Genomic DNA, 17,042 nt, shown 5'->3' with positions numbered 1-17,042 from the left:
TTCCACCATTATGTTAAACTCACAGGGTAAGCAGATCCTCATCCCCTGGGCCTTTCTCCCAAAACTTGTTTCTTTTAACCTCTAGGTGGGCTGTTTTTGAGAAAGACAAGCAAGGTTTTAATCAGCCACTAGGTTTTATCCTGGCTAATCCAAAGACAAACACATGGGACAATACCAAATTCAAAACCGAGGAAGAATGATCAAAAACACTTAAATAATTCAAGAGCATCACAACATAATGCACCACCCTCTCTTTGCTTACACCAGACCTCAATTTACATGTTTCTCAATATAACATCATCTACCCACTGAGTCAAGAAGGGTTTGAGGCTAGTATTAGATGGTCAGGGTCTACTTTAATTTTAGAAGAATCATTTCAACAGTAGCTTCTTGCAAGATACATCCAGGAAGGCAAGAGAAACAAAAGCAAAAATGAACTATTGGGACTTCTTCAAGATAAGAAGCTTTTGCACAGCAAAAGAAACAGTCAACAAAACTAAAAGACAACCTACAGAATGGGAGAAGATATTTGCAAATGATGTATCAGATAAAGGACTAGTATCCAAGATCTATACAGAACTTATTAAACTCAACACCAAAGAAACAAACAATCCAATCATGAAATGGGCAAAAGACATGAACAGAAATTTCACAGAGGAAGACATGGACATGGCCAACAAGCACATGAGAAAATGCTCCGCATCACTGGCCATCAGGGAAATACAAATCAAAACCACAATGAGATACCACCTCACACCAGTGAGAATGGGGAAAATTAACAAGACAGGAAACAACAAATGTGGGAGAGGATGCGGAGAAAGGGGAACCCTCTTGCACTGTTGGTGGGAATGTGAACCGGTACAGCCACTCTGGAAAACTGTGTGGAGGTTCCTCAAAGAGTTAAAAATAGATCTGCCCTATGACCCAGCAATTGCCCTGCTGGGGATTTACCCCAAAGATATAGATGCAGTGAAACGCCGGGACACCTGCACCCCGATGTTTCTAGCAGCAATATCCACAATAGCCAAACTGTGGAAGGAGCTTTGTTGTCCATCAAAAGATGAATGGATAAAGAAGATGTGGTTTATGTATACAATGGAATAGTACTGAGCCATTAGAAACGACAAATACCCACCATTTACTTCAATGTGGATGGAACTGGAGGGTATTATGCTGAGTGAAATAAGTCAATCCGAGAAGGACAAACGTTATATGGTCTTGTTCATTTGGGGAATATAAAAAATAGTGAAAAGGAATAAAGGGGAAAGGAGAGAAAATGAGTGGGAAATATCAGAGAGGGAGACAGAATATGAGAGACTCCTAACTCTGGGAAACAAACAAGGGGTAGTGGAAAGGGAAGTGGGCAGGGGGTGGGGGTGACTGGGTGATGGGCACTGAGGGGGCACTTGATGGGATGAGCACTGGGTGTTATGCTATAGGTTGGCAAATTGAACTCCAATTTAAAAAATATGTATAAATAAATAAATATATATATATATAAATATAAAAATAAAAAAGAAGAATCATTTCAGATCCATAACAAGGCTTTTCAACAATGCAGCAATTTATAATATGGCGTAGAGAAGAGGACCTAAAAACAAGTTCAAATTTTGATATGGGCCCTTGTCATTATGCAAGTTTTAATATCTTTCCCACAGTCTCAAAAGAGACATAACATATCCATCTCAGAGGTTGTGGTGGAATTAAATGGGCTAATATGTAAAGCATCCAGATTAATAACTAGCACATAGTTGAGCCTCCTAAATGCAGCTATTGTCAACAGTAGCAAAGATTTACTCAGTTTCTTCTATTATATGCTGGGAACTATGTTCCATGCTGTGTGCAAACAATAGAGAAAATAATCAAAACATAAAGACCTGCTCTTTACCTTTCATAAATACAGAGTCTATTTGAGAAACAAGATGAAATTGCATAAAATAAATAAGAACTGTATTTAGAGAACAGTATACAAAATGCTCAACCAGACTCTGAGAGTACTGGGAATCTGGGATCATTGTCTCTATTTCTTGCCAGAACAATAAATTAGTTTCTCAAACATGTTGACAGTTCTATTTTCTTAAGGCAGTTATTGGAGGTGACTTAACTATCCAAACTTGTTTCATCTGAGTTTTGAATACTTTTATTTGTACTTTGAGTGCCACCAAATAATTTTATATGACAGATATAAAAGATAGTCCATCATTAGCTAAAGAGAATAAGGCCACCACCTATCACTCTGGTGCCCCAACTTTTACTTTCCATATCATCATCCACTCATCATCTGTTCTATTGTGAGACTTCAGTGAGGTAGAATAAAAGTGACAACAGGCCAAGTCCTGATGCTTTCCCAATTTTCCCCTAGATGCCAATGTCTCTGAATAATCATCTTTTCTTTCCATTACTGAGATGTCATTATGCAGGCAAAGCATGTTCTCAGTTGCCCACAGTAGGCTAGAGGCAGGGTACATTGTTAAAAGATAACTCATGTCTTATTAAATGTCAAAACTTAACTCACGCGATTCAGACACTGCCTCACCCAATTGCAAGTTGGAAAATTCATCTAGGCTAATACCTCTGTGAACAGTGGAGAAGGAAGGTGATCACTGAGCCCCACCAAAGAGCAGGAAACAATGACTGAACCATATAGATGAAGGCCTTTGTCAGGTCATAAAGCAGCAATGATTGCAATTAATTGCTGATAAAATATGAAAGAGTCTCTTGTTGCTGGAGGTCAGGTGCTAGGACAAAGTACTGCTCTTTCTGGGAAGCTTCAGAAAGGCATGCTCTGAATTGAGTTTGTGGGAAGACAGATTAGTGGATCCATGTTGCAGGCGCTGCAAGGAAAACAATAGTATAGAGCCATACATGATGGAGAGAAAACCCAAAACATGGACATCCCTCCCCAAATATATATCCAACTTCCCTGGCTAACATGGCCCCTCCATCAGATGGCTACTTCTGAATGATTTCCCCAGGTTGCAATGGGGATAGTGATGGTGAGAGTGCCAATCCCACAGTTTTTTCATTGTCACAAGAGGCAATGATACATAAATAAAAATTATGAAAAAGTAGAAAAATCTACCCAGAAGTAACATGAGATAACATTTGGAAAATCTTTGGAATGTATGTGGTTAGACTAAAGCCTAGGTATGCTTAACTCTAAGATGATATTTAGGATTTGTTTATCTAAATGCACAGAGAAAGATGATGGTAGGAAATCCATTTCTAGAAAAGGCTTTCCAAGTGCCTTTGAAGTCCAAAACATCACCGCTAATGGCTCACCCATACAGTTCACGTTGTATGTGTTTGTCTACTGAGGGTTGAAGTCATAAATACACATGATTTTTCTTCAGTACGTTGATCTTCTCAATGGTTGAGGAAGTGATAAGAAATATCCAGGGAATCAATACATACTAACAAAATAACAAAGTTTAAAACTCAGATCGTACTAGATATAAGTTAACATTATAACTTATATAATGAGTGAGTTAGACAATGGTTTCCAAAAGTTGGTCATGAGTTGAATAAATCAAAATAATCAGGGAGCCTTACTAAAATACTAATTCCCAGATCTTGGCCTGTATTAACCAAGTGGGAATTCTTGGAGAAAGGCCTAGACACTTTAAATTTTAGAAGTTCTCCCAAGTGATTCTGACACAAAACTTTTCATATAGGGTGATAGTTTCAGGATTTACAGCAACTAAATAATTATACCCTCTGTAGGAAAGAGTACTGGACAATGAGTGAGGGAAATCAGGCCAAGATCAGCCTCTGCCTTGGAGAAGCTCTGTATCCTGGACCCTTGGTCCCCCAAGTATAATGTGCAATGTAGAAAGTGAAATGGCAGCATTGGCATCCCCTAAGAGCTTGTTAGAAATGCAGAATCTCAGGCTCACCCCTCACCTATAACAAAGGACTTGGCATTTTAACAAGATCTTCAGGTAGTTCCTGTGTTCTTTAAAGTTGAAGAACTACCTAGATCAAGTCATTCGGTCATCTCTGGGTTTCATTTGGAAACTGCTGTCTTGAAGCAGATAGCTTCTACATCCTCCTCCAATGTTGATGATGCACGATGACCATCAGAGTGAAGATGCAAAGGGGAAAATATACAGAAGTTCTAGATAGAATGCCAGAAAAAAAGAGAATTTGAGATTAAATAGATATACATGTACACACACATACACACACTTTTATAGAAACCATTTGTCTAAGAAAAATCCAAATCCCATTATATATACATCCTCAATCTGAGACCATGAGAACTTGGTCAAGCAGGGGCAGTACCTTGCTGGGAATGGGAAACTGAGGACGTAAGAAAGATTGTGGACAACCCAAAGTTCCAGGGCATGTCCAGAGGAGAGGAAGAACTAGAATCCAGGTGTCTCCACTCCCATCCCTGGACCACCCTCTTGTTATCTCAGCTGCATCAGGAAAAATTAAGAAAACAAGAGCAGGACATAATAACAAAGACAGCAGGTGTTTATAGAGGGTGGTATATGGACATGGCTCCTTAGCCCCATTCCCGAGCCACTTTAGTCCTTGGATATTTATTTTAATATTATTGAAATTTATATGATTGAAATGTAACTTTAGGGCTCTCATATTCTGAAAACCTTCCTTCTCTTCCCCTGCCTTCAGCTATGTATGGTTTCTCTTTGGAGAACCAATGTCAAATGAATATACTCTTCCAGTTTCTAAGAGTCAAACTTCATGAATCCTGACTGGCATCCTTGCTTTTCAGATTCCAGACCTTAGTTGCCCATCACTTACCCTTTCATGAACTCTGTATCCAAGTTATGTGTATTTCTTACTTTAAGATTCCCATGTCAGGAACTTAGATATTTATACACAGAGCTATATACAATTGTAGATTCACTTATTCTTCCTAATTTCATAAATGGGAAATTTATGAATATTAATAACATTCAAACATTATATACATATGGAACATAAAAGATGAAATTCTTTTTTCTCATTGGCCCCCAGAAACAACTATTGCCAACAACATGGCAAATATTCCCTAATGTTTTTCCTTTTTCTTACACATAACTTTAAAAAAAATCATATTACACAAATTATTTTGTAACTTGCTTTCTTCACTTTATATCTCTTGGTCATCTTTTCAAATAAATTTATAATTGTCTCCCTTCTTCATCATAGTATCTTTATGGTATTCTAACATTTTACCAACCATGTACCTGTTGACAAACACTTGAACTATTTCTGATTTTTTCTTTTATAAACTATGCTGCACCTCTGAATATATAACACCAACAGGAAACTACACATTAAATGGCAAGGTATTCAGTTCATTTTTGTTTGCTGATTACTAGGTTTTCTCCCATTGCATCTTGTGATAATGGTGACAATAAAAGGCTGGATTTATTGGAGGGTTCAAAGATTATGGAATTATGATTCCTACTGTCTGAAAAACCCTGCACATGCTCTGAGGGCACTCTATCTTTGCTACAGAAGCTCTTTGTCCATACCACATGCAATCTACCCCCACACTGCCTTACCATTCAACCCATGGGTAGTTGAATGCTTAATTCTACACAGCTCTAGGTGCTGGCACTAGGACAGTCAGCAATACAGACACAGTCACTGCTCTCAAAGGGTCTACAGTCTAGGAAGGACATTAGAGAAGTAAACAAAAGATAAAGAATTTCAGATGGAGATATTTTCTTTATTTCTTTATTTTCATAAAGAAAATATTGCCAGGTAATAAGATGGAGAATAACTGGCCAGGGTAGCTTTCAAAGCATTCTTTTTCGAACAGATAACCTGATCCTTTGTTAAAAATTCTAAAAGCATTAAAAATAAGCATAAAAGTTCATGAAAATTGACTTCCTGCCAATTGGGTCCCAACTACCCAATTACCCTTTTTTCTGAAAACCAAGGTGTCTTGAGTAATCTCTAGAGATAGCTTGTATATATGTAAGAAAGTGTTTGTAAACATATAAAAATGTGTGTATGTATGTAAAATTATTCACCCATGTCAAAATATATTTTTCTTTAAAAAAATACAACCTTAGATTAAAAGGTTAGAAATTATCTGAAATTATCAGAAATAGAAATTATCTAGCAGATATACTCAGACATAAACCCTCATCAGAGAGAAATGACATAAATAATCTAATTCACACTACTTCTTGTAATGCAACAAAATTTTTCCTCTTCATTCACTGTAAAGCAATGGGCATGGATAACACGTGATATAAAGAACTTCCTAATGGGGAAGATGGATGGATGGATGGATGGATGGATGGATAAATGAAAAGACAAATACCAGATTATTGAGAGAGCTTAAATCTCTTTGTATATCTTCTGTCTATTCCTCATATTGAATACAGCTTTAATTCAACTGAGCAAATATTGATGGAAAGTCAAGACCAGCAGAATGGCCCTTCAAGGTTTCTTCTAATTTCAGGATTCCACAAAGGTATATGGAAAAACAAAATGTTGCTTGGTTTTCCTTTATTATTACTTTTCTTCTATTTATTAACTGAACAAAACCCAAAGCAAATTTTAAAAATTAAAATTTAGTAGAAAGAAAGAATGTTGTTCTTAAATGTTTTCTGTACTGTGGTTTCCCTTAAATTGATCTCTCTCCTATTGGATCATAACCCAACTGGCATACAGTATTACTGCAGATGGAGAGAAAAAATAAATTACTAAGTTAAACCCCTGACTGAATATATATTTCCTATCTAGCCTGTGGAAATGCTACATGTCATGGAGGGCGGAGGAAGGGATGTGTGCAGTGGCGGCGGAGGGGATGTATATTTTGTTTGTTTGCTGAATTTTAATAAGGCTATCTTGGTTTCTGCATGAAAATGAAATGTGAGTTCAATTCACTGATATATATTCTCCAATGAAAATCCAGAGCCTGACCCAGAATCACTGCTCTGGCTCCTTCAGATTTGAGTCATTATCATATTTATTAATCTCCCTCACAGCTGTGCTGGAAACTTATTGGACCAGAAGTAAACTAGCTCAGTTGGAATCTTATTATAACTAAAGCTCTCCCTCATGCTTCCATTTATATACCCATCTATACAGTTGTCCTTCTGAAGTTTGCTCTGCAAGAGCAGACCATGTGGAAAGAAACAGGAAAAAGTAAACAACGGCTAGCTGAGGACTTTTTTGATATCCCAGGGTGACTTGTCCTTCATTAGAGATCGGTAGTACTGTACAATGGACTAAATGTTTGTGACCTCCCAAAATTCTTATGTTAAAACCTTAATCCCAGTGTGATGGTATTTGGAGGCGGGGCCTTTGGGAGCTCTTAGGTCATGAAGAGGGAACCATCATGAATGGGATTGGCACTCTTATAAAGGGGCTGTAGAGAACTCTTTCACTCTCTGCTTTTCACTATCTGAGGATACAGGGAGAAGCCAGCAGTCTGCAACCCGGAAAAGGACTCTCAGCAAAACACGGCTATGCTAGCACCCTGATCTCAGACCTTCAGCCTCAAAGCAACCCTCAACCAATGACTGAAAAAAATTGATGGATAAATACCCCCAACTCCCTCACATGTCAATCAGGACTATTCTGACAAATACTCTACATTTGAGTTCCAGAGTATCACAGTGGGATTAAGCTCCAGTTGCTCACAATGGTCAATATATTGACCTTATTGCCTTCCTCTACCTTCCTGTCTCACTTTCTACACACCTACTAGAGCCTTCTAGGATCACCTCCCAAATAAATTACTTACTCTGGACTCAGTGTATCAGGATCTGCTTCTGGGGAAACCCAAACTAAGACCATGTCACCCAGTGTAGTGTTATGTATACAAATTACTCCTTAAAAAATTACAATAACCAAATGGACAAAACAGAAGGATCTAGTGTAGATTTGTAGTAGAGTTGAGAGTTAAATGCATGATTTGGGACAGATAAGTCCTATGCCCCCACCCTGACACTGTTCTCTCTCATCTTACTGCTCACTCTTTGTTTGCCCAAACCCTCCCATCTAGCTGGCTACTCTGTTTTTGGTGACATAGGCATATATGTGCATTGCTATCTCTGTGATTTTGTGCACGTCATCCTTCTCACCCAGAATGACCTCTCCACAACTCCTCATCCTGTTCAGATTGTACCAGTCCTTCCAGACCTGCCTCAAGCTTTGCCACCTTTTGTGACACCTCTTTTGTCACAACTAAAAGAGTCACAGTACTTGTAGCCTGTAATTCATAACTCACTGCTTAATCATTTGCTTTTGTATAGTATCTAACAATTGCACACATGGTAGTATTGTCTCCCTAATTAATTTGGACTTTCCTTGGGAATAATCATCACATCTTGTACCTCTCTAGTCCTACCAGGGCCTAAAATAGTGTGGCACATACAACTGTCTCTCAATGTATGATTTATGTATTTAAGTAATAAAACGCAACATGTATATGACCAATAGTAATGAATCATCTTTAATGGACTTCAGAAAGGCCTCTTTCCTCTCGTGCAAACTGCCTGGCCGATGGCATTATCTGGAGCATCCTTCTTGGTGATCCTTTCCAGGGATTCAAAAAAGACAACAGGCCACAGCAACACCTTGGTTTATACACAACTTCCCCTTACTGGTTTAAAGACATAATAAAAGATAATGCTTCTTGCTCATAAATAAAAAGTACTTAAATGTAATTTTGACAAAATGCATCTCAGGGGTGACTGAAGTCTTTCTCGCTGCTGTGATTGTTGCTGTTATAAATAGACAATCATAAAAGAATCAAAGGGGGAAACCTTTTAAAGGCTTACTCCAGGGCCTGATACCCTCCCCACTTTATTTTTCTTAGTCCTAATGCCGAAGGAAAACAAACACTTATCAATGGCTAATGGTGTTTATTCCTCCATCTGCCTTGGACGGGTGGCAGTGTGCCAAGCCCAGAGACAGTTTGCTAAAGCACCAATTGAACCAAGGTCAACTCTATCGTTGACTGTACCCATGACTTATATTTTGAGAGCCACAGAAAGGTTCAGGATCCTGATTTATTTTCCCCATCTCTGTGCCTTTGCAACACCTACACCATTTATCTGAGGCCCCATATAGGTTAGATCCCTTCTATTTTGCCTGCCATATCATAGCCACCTCTATGTCCCTCCAGAAACAGCCTACTTGAATGCCTTTTTGCTACTGCTTTGCTCAGGGTTCTGAACTACTCATGCTGGAGCTGCCCTAGTAGGGAAGCTGTCAGCTATAAGGCTGTAGCTACACCTGTCCCCAGATCTTCTCTATCCCATCTCCCACAATGAACCCAGTAGCTCCTCAGGAGCTAAGCAAAACTGGACTTGTGTTCCCTTAAAAGGCTTTTCAACTTCCAGCAAGTCATCACTTACCAAAGCAAAGTTCAACCATCCTGTTCAGGTAGGAGGTCCTTGAAAGATCCCAAGAGAAGAAATGAGCATTTCCTGCTGTTTTTCTGTCTCCCTTGAAGCAGCAAAAGCATACAGAGAACATAGCTGTACTTTCTCCTCTCCTTTATCCAAGTCTTAGCATTTTTGGCACCTAAACTGGAATACACACCCAAAGCAATCTTGCCTACAGCAAGATTATCCTTCAGTGGTGATATAATTTTTAATGGCACCTCAGTGTATCAGCTGCCCCAGTGCCTTTTATAATCCACTGCAATGAAACCTCCCAAATCTTGACAATAGACTTCTTCATGATGACTCTAAAAAAAATAAACAACAGTAATTAGGAAATGGAATATAATATCTTTAGACTGAGTTCAACTAGTTTGTAAGCAGCTTTCAGTGACTGGAGTGAATGTGGAGTCAGCCTTTACTTTCACTAAAAATCTTCTCAACATGCAGGAATTGTAAAAAGATAAGGTTAGGAAGGTTTTAGTTTCAATCATCCTTCTTTTATAGAATTTTTTTAAGCACCCTTCATGTCCATTATTTTATTTGGTTCTCAAAAGAGTAGACAGGATGGCTTAGTAGTTAGGAATGCTAGTTACAGATGCCTGAGTTTGAATCCCAGTTAGAAAACTTACTTGCGGGATCCCTGGGTGGCGCAGTGGTTTGGCGCCTGCCTTTGGCCCAGGGCGCGATCCTGGAGACCCGGGATCGAATCCCACATCGGGCTCCCGGTGCATGGAGCCTGCTTCTCCCTCTGCCTGTGTCTCTGCCTCTCTCTCGCTCTCTGTGACTATCATAAATAAAAAAAAAAAAAAAAAAAAGAAAACTTACTTGCTTTGTGACACTGAGCAAATCACCTGCCCCTACCCATGCTTCTACTTTCTTATCTGTAAAATGTGGGTAGTCATGATATATACCTCATAGAGTTAAGTTCTCTCAATGTCTATATAAATATAAAGCATTTGGAACTGTGCCTGGTACATAGTGAGTGCTGAATAAAATATAATCATCATCACCATCATCATCACTAGACTATTAGAACTGAAGAAATAAAGGTTTGACAGATTCCATGCCTAGTCAAACCAATTCCTTAAGTGAGGAGATCAGCTATGGGATTTCCTCAGAAGTAGATCTTGAGACAATATGTGGGTAGAAGTAGTTTACATGGGAGATGAAATGTCAGGGGAAGTAGGGAAAGAAAGGAAACAATTAAGGGTTTGTTCACAAACAGGTTGCCACTGTGGTTAATGGGTGCAATCCCACTGGGCAACCTCTATGTGATTCACAGAACACACCACATACTATAGAATTATCTCTCCGAGGGAGGAGGCATCTGAGGAATTTATCCACCAGTTCCATCTCTCATTGTTGAGGGCAAGCAATTCTGGGGCTGTGATCATGCAACAAGAGACTCCCAACCAGGCCCATGCATCAGAAGGGCAGCCTTGCAGGACCAGATACATTCAGGCTTAAAGATGTAGGAAGACATTGTAAAAACTAAAGCCATTTGTAAGTGACCTACTGGTGTAGCCAAAGGAATATGAGAGGGCAATGACATCAGTGACCAAGGGATACAATGCAAGTGTTCAAGTTCTTTGACCATCTTGTACATTCAGCAAGAACCAAAAAAGCCCAGCCACGGAGACTATATCCCAAATCACCTTCTGGAGAAGGATTCTGTGTGATCTTTCCTGGTAACTCATTCCAAAGCTTATCAAATTTTATGACAACCCTATATACCACCAAATCCCTTTTGGTGAGCCTCATTTCTTCTACATTACTTTCCAAAAAGAAGAAAGAGCAAGGCTTACAATATATTTTAATTGGTAATGTCAAAGGCATTTTAAAACACTATGACATTTGCTTTAGATCCTGCTAAGTATGTGGAAAAGAAAGCATTCTCTAGGCTAAAAAGCTCTATTCTGAAAATCTGATAACCTATTTGAAAATGTCTACCTTTAAATGGGTGGACCTCCTCTGCACAGGAGTAAATTCACACATATGCTTCCTGGGTTACATTTTAAGGAAAAGTAAAGTTTGGAGCAACTATTGTCAAGTTGACAAGCTAACACTTGAAAGACACAATGCACACCTGAGCCCCTCAAGGCAGGAATCAAACCAAGTTCCTTTTGTCAAATACCTGCCCTTTACTCCCCTTTCATTCCTCCAGGCAGGGCTTTCATTCCATCTTATTACTCTTCTTTTCAAAGGGAAAAAAATATCCAAAATCAATTTGTAAAATCAAAAACTTCCATCCACCATCCATTTCTAAAGAAGGAAGGAATACCAAAGCAAAACAACCTATCTTATCACCACCATTCTCTTTGATTTCCAGCCAAACCCTCTAAACATGAACAAAATATAGTTGGTGACAGGAGATGATAGAATCTGGTTTTTATTTAGAACACTGGCTTAGTCCTTTGTAAATAGGCATCTTTGCATCTTTATATGTGACGAACTGACTTTCTCTATATTTGGGCAGAGCTCACTGGAATAACTGAAAACCACCACCTCCGAGGATGAATGGTGATGTAGACCAGAGAAAGTTATAGTGGGCATAACTGAGGCCAGAGATCCACAAGGAAACCGCACTGTATTATTTCATTTTTCAAACTTACACATTCTCCTACACCCCTTTCCTTGGGTGATTTATGTTCAGTTGATTTTGCTACAGGCCTGGAATGTTTACACAAAGGCTTAATAGACATTTACTTTGGACGTTACATTGTGAGATAGAATCAAGAAATTGGCCCACTGCCGGAGTCAGAACAGGAGGCCACCTGGAAGTTAACAATCACTTTGTGAAGACCAGAGGCATGTAACAGAAGGTTCCAGAAAAGTGCAGACTTCATGTAATAACCACATGGCACTCAGACACACACCATTGGAATAACTGGAGAGAAACCCATTTATAAACAGAGACATTCACAGATAGAGATGTCGAGGATTACAATTATTCAATACCTTAATACTTTGAAATCATGATTTGTACTACATCTTACAGTTTACATATGCTTGTACGTAATATCTAAATTAATGTTCTCCAAAAAGATGCCTATGACTACAAATGCCAGATAGTCTGGTTTATCTTTTTGAGTCATGCTGAATTTATCTTTGAGGCTAATATTAAAAAATTATGACCCTCACTTTACAGATGTGGAAACTGAGACTCAAAAAGGGTCAGCAATCCATTTGTTCAAGATTATAGGTCATCTATCTGATAAAAACCATAGTCCCTTTAGTAACTTCACCAGCTTTCCACAACTGTTTTGATTAAGGTACTAAATTTTTTTCTACAATGCAACCAAACCCACAAAACAATCAAACAGCATTAATGTTGATAGACTAAGTGCTGTGGAAGATAAAAATAAATGTAATCTCCTTGAAATTATAACCTAATTTTGGTATTTGATAGACTCAGTAGGAAGGAAAGGAGCAAGCTGTGCAGGTATCTGGGGGATTACCATTCTAGGGAGAGCAAAGAGCAAGGGTAAATTTCTCAAGGTGGAAATGCGTGTGGCTTGTTCACAAATACCAAGGAAACCAATGTGACTAGAGCAGGGTGGGCAAGGGGGAGAGAGTAGGAAAAGGTGGCTTAAAAGAGAGGCACAGAAATAGGTAGGGCCTTATAAGCCATGGTAAGAAATTTGACTTTGACTATAGCAAAGATGAGATAGACGGAGGATTCCAAGCAGATAAGTACATGGTCTGGCTTGTGCTTTAAAATGGATCATCCTGGGGCACCTCGGTGGCTCTGTCAGTTAAGTGCCTGCCTTCAGCTCAGGTTATAATCCCAGTGTCCTGGGATGGAGTCCCTCATCAGGCTCTCTGCTCAGTAGGGAGCCTGCTTTTCCCTCTTCCTCTACGTGCTGCTCCCCCTGCTTGTGCTCTCCCTCTTTCTGTCAAATAAATAAATAAAATCTCTAAAATAAATAAATAAATAAATAGGTTCATCCTGGCTTCTTTGTAAAGAGACTATAGTGAAACAAAGGATAAAGCAGAATATCAGTCTTGGGAGATGGCAATGGATGTGGTGAAGTGGTTGGATTTGAAATATAATTTGAGAGTAACTTCCATGGGATTTTCTAGTGAATTGGCTGTAAGGTGGGAGAAAAACAGAAGAGTCAACAATTTCTCCTATATTTTAACTTGAGCACCTGAGAAGATGGAGTTGCCAAAACTGAGATGAGAAAGACCAGGGGTAGAACAAATTGTAAGGGTTAGATCAGGCCAGCTTCTGTCCTATAACATTTGAGATGCCCATGAAATATCCAAGTAGGGATACGGAAATAAATTTAAATATATTAGTTTGGAGTTCAAGTGAGAGATCTGAGTTGAAAATATAAATTTGGGTATCATGAGGATATAGATGGTGCTTAAAGCCATAAAACTGAATGAGACTACCCAGAATGTGTGTCTAGATAGAGAAGAGGGCCAAGATCTGAAATGGTAGGGTGGGAAAGCCCAACATTTAGAAGTTCAGGAAATAAGATGGGAACAGCAGAGGACATCAGAAGAAGTCCATGAAATAGGAAGAGGATAAGAAGAGAGTCATACCCTGGATACTAAATTAAAAACAAAAGTGTTTAAAAAGAAGGACATCAAGAGACATGAGAATATATGTGCACACACACACACACACACACACACACACACACACATAGACACTCACACAGACAAACAAGAAAGCTTGTAGTAGTTTTATTCATATACCTCCCAAATGGAAACAACCCAAGTGCCCATCAGCAGGAGAACAAATAAATCTTAGAGTAGTCATACAAGGGAATACTACTCAGCAATGCAAAAGAATGAGCTACTACTGCTACCCAAACACAAATGGACTTCCAGACATAATGATGAACAGAATAAGCCAGACACAAAAGAGGACATACTCTCTGGTTGCATGTATATGAAACTCAAGGAAAGTCAAAACTACTAAATAGGGATAGACGTCAGAACAGGGGCTCCCCTTGATTTGTTGAGAAGGGTAGGTATTGATAAAGAATGGGGGTTTAGGTGAACTTTCTGGAGGAATAGAAATGGTCTCTATCTTAATCCAGATTATTGTTATAGAGGTTCACCAATATTAGTCTTCAAATTTGTATATTTTACTGTATCCAAATTATGCCTCCATAATAAAATAAGAGGTAGAGAAGGAAGGCATGATAATGCTGTCATATGCTACAGAATAGAAGGACAAGAAAAGAATAAATGATCCTTGCCCTCAAAGAGTATTTTTTTTAATCAGGCCAAAAATAGAAAATGCAAAGATTTCCTCCTCAGAATAAGAGGACAGCATAGTTATGATGCTCTACAAAACCTCTTCTTGCTCTGCCTCCCACCATGCCCATTTCAGTCAACAGTTACCACCTCTGCTTGGCAACTGGATTCCACACACCTCAGAAGTGATTAGAAGAAATGTTGAAAAAGTTGCTCTGGCAATCAAAGTTTTTGCAAGCCTAGTCCTTTCACACTGTCCTCCTCCATGCCCCGCCTTGCCAGTTCCCACCACAGTCCTCCAGATACTATTTGCCTGAACCTTCCAGAACCTCTCTGTTACCCTTTTTAGGGATAGGGCTGCCCTTCCCCACCAATTCTCTTTCCTGTCTTTGACTTCTGACCTACTGATTCTGAACTTGCATAGTTGTTTGCATCTAATTTTTAGCAGGCTTCGGAGTTTCTAATCTATGGTCATAGTTTAAATTTCAAACCTCTGCCACTTGATTGTCATTCTAATGGGACACCCCTGATATATGTCCTAGGGCAGCTACAAAAAACCCTTCATGGATCAAGATTTCTTTCCCCCCACTCCAAACATTTCGAGTTAGATGACATTTATCAGGCTGTTAATCACTGAAGTTAAAACTTTATAATCAGGGCTTGGAATACTCTCCATCAGAAAGTAAAAAAGTGAAAGGGATTTCTACTGTGAATAAGATCACAAATTGGACACATATTTACTCCCAGTTGGAACCTTATGCTCAATGGCAAAGTGAGTTCTTTTTCTCTGGCAAGACTATCCTAATTGAACAGCCTGCTTTGGTTCCCAAATTTTTGTTGTCAGAGAAGCAAGAAGATGATACCTCATAGGCTATTTAAAAAAAATCACTTCTGGAAAAAAATTAAAATTACTTAGGAGCCAATATGTGACCTCATACCGAGACATGCCTCCCAGGTTGACCTGTGTACAGGTCCATCCACCACGCTATCCTATTTTCAGTTCCCTGTCTCAGTCACCAGGATAGTCATAGAACAGCAGATCCTAACAACAGATCCATGTGTTGGCCTCATTAAATTTTTCCACAAAAAGGGTTAATGGAGAACATAGCTCAAGGTTTATACCAAATGTCCAAAACTAAAGCTCAGTAGCGAAGGGCAAAGGATGGGGAAACTGGTGAGATCTCTGCAACTTGTGTTACTACTCTTGGGTTGTTTCCAGGACAGCCATCATGAGCATGTGACTCATGCAGTCATGCAGAGAGCCCTGTGCTTGGAAGGAATCATATTTGGCTTAATGCTCTGATGTTGCCATCTTGAAATTCTTACTCATTTTTTAGCAAAGACCCTGCATTTTCATTTTGCATTGGGACCTGCAAATTATATAACCAGTCCTGATTATTTCAGCTTAGTTATCAGCAAACTAAACATCACTAGTCATTTTTTAATGTTATACCTTGATACTTCTCTGAAATAGATTCAAGTTAATGAAATAAGAGGCATAGAACCATATTCAGATATCTATGGAGACTACTGTTTCCAGTGTGCAATTTGAGGAAGGTATTTCTGTTGGATTTCCAGACTAAGAAATTCTCTACCAAAACTGAGGGCGAGGCGGGGGGAAGGGGGGCGGGAAATAAGGAAGTGTCTTACAAACTGAAGGCCAAGATCATGGATAAGAATGCATTTGAAATACTTTAAATAAAACTTTCACCTCGGGCTTGGACATAGCATTAAAGTATACTCATTGCTGTGAAAATATTCCGTCAGTCATAATCCTGATGGTTGAAAACCACACATAACCTGAAAAATCTCCCATCCATCATTTATCAGAGGTAAGATGTGGTGATGTGGCTAAAATGGGTTACAAACCAACTTCTGGCAGTGAAACAATGAAAAACTTGGGTAATACACTGAGTAATAATTTCTTCCCCCCCCCCTTTCCACAAAAAAACTAAGGCATATGTTTCCAGAGAGGGCCATCTGATCCCTTATTATTCCTCCAACTTTCTCTGTGTTCTTAGATCCAATCCTTATAAATTTTCTCCTCCTCCATAAAGTCTTCCTGGCTATTTAAAAGCAATTTAGGGCTTTTTCCCCTTAACTATCTCTTCTAATTCAATAAATCTCTAAGCAAGTAAAGGCTCTTCTGGCTCTTGCCGGCATCAGAACCAAAGGGGGCTGAGACAGAGTCAGCAGAGAGGGTAGACCCTAGTAGCTGGGCTTGGTGCCTGGCTCCAACCCTTTTTATCACCCACGGAGCTCTCCCTGTCATGGAATTCACTGCCACAGTCTTCCTCACTGCCTTCCTTCTCTGCCAGGTCTATTTCCTCCCCTACCCCTTTCACTCTCAAAGATGACCTCTCCACCTACTTCCTTAGGAAAATTGAGAACATCTGATGAGAACTCCCACAAGTTTCCTCCCAAATTCCTTAAGTTTTCTTTGGATCATCACCCAAACTT

Source organism: Vulpes lagopus, chromosome 18 (genome assembly GCF_018345385.1).
Source record: "Vulpes lagopus strain Blue_001 chromosome 18, ASM1834538v1, whole genome shotgun sequence".
Classification (NCBI taxonomy): domain Eukaryota; kingdom Metazoa; phylum Chordata; class Mammalia; order Carnivora; family Canidae; genus Vulpes; species Vulpes lagopus.
Note: the sequence above shows the minus strand (reverse complement) of the source record.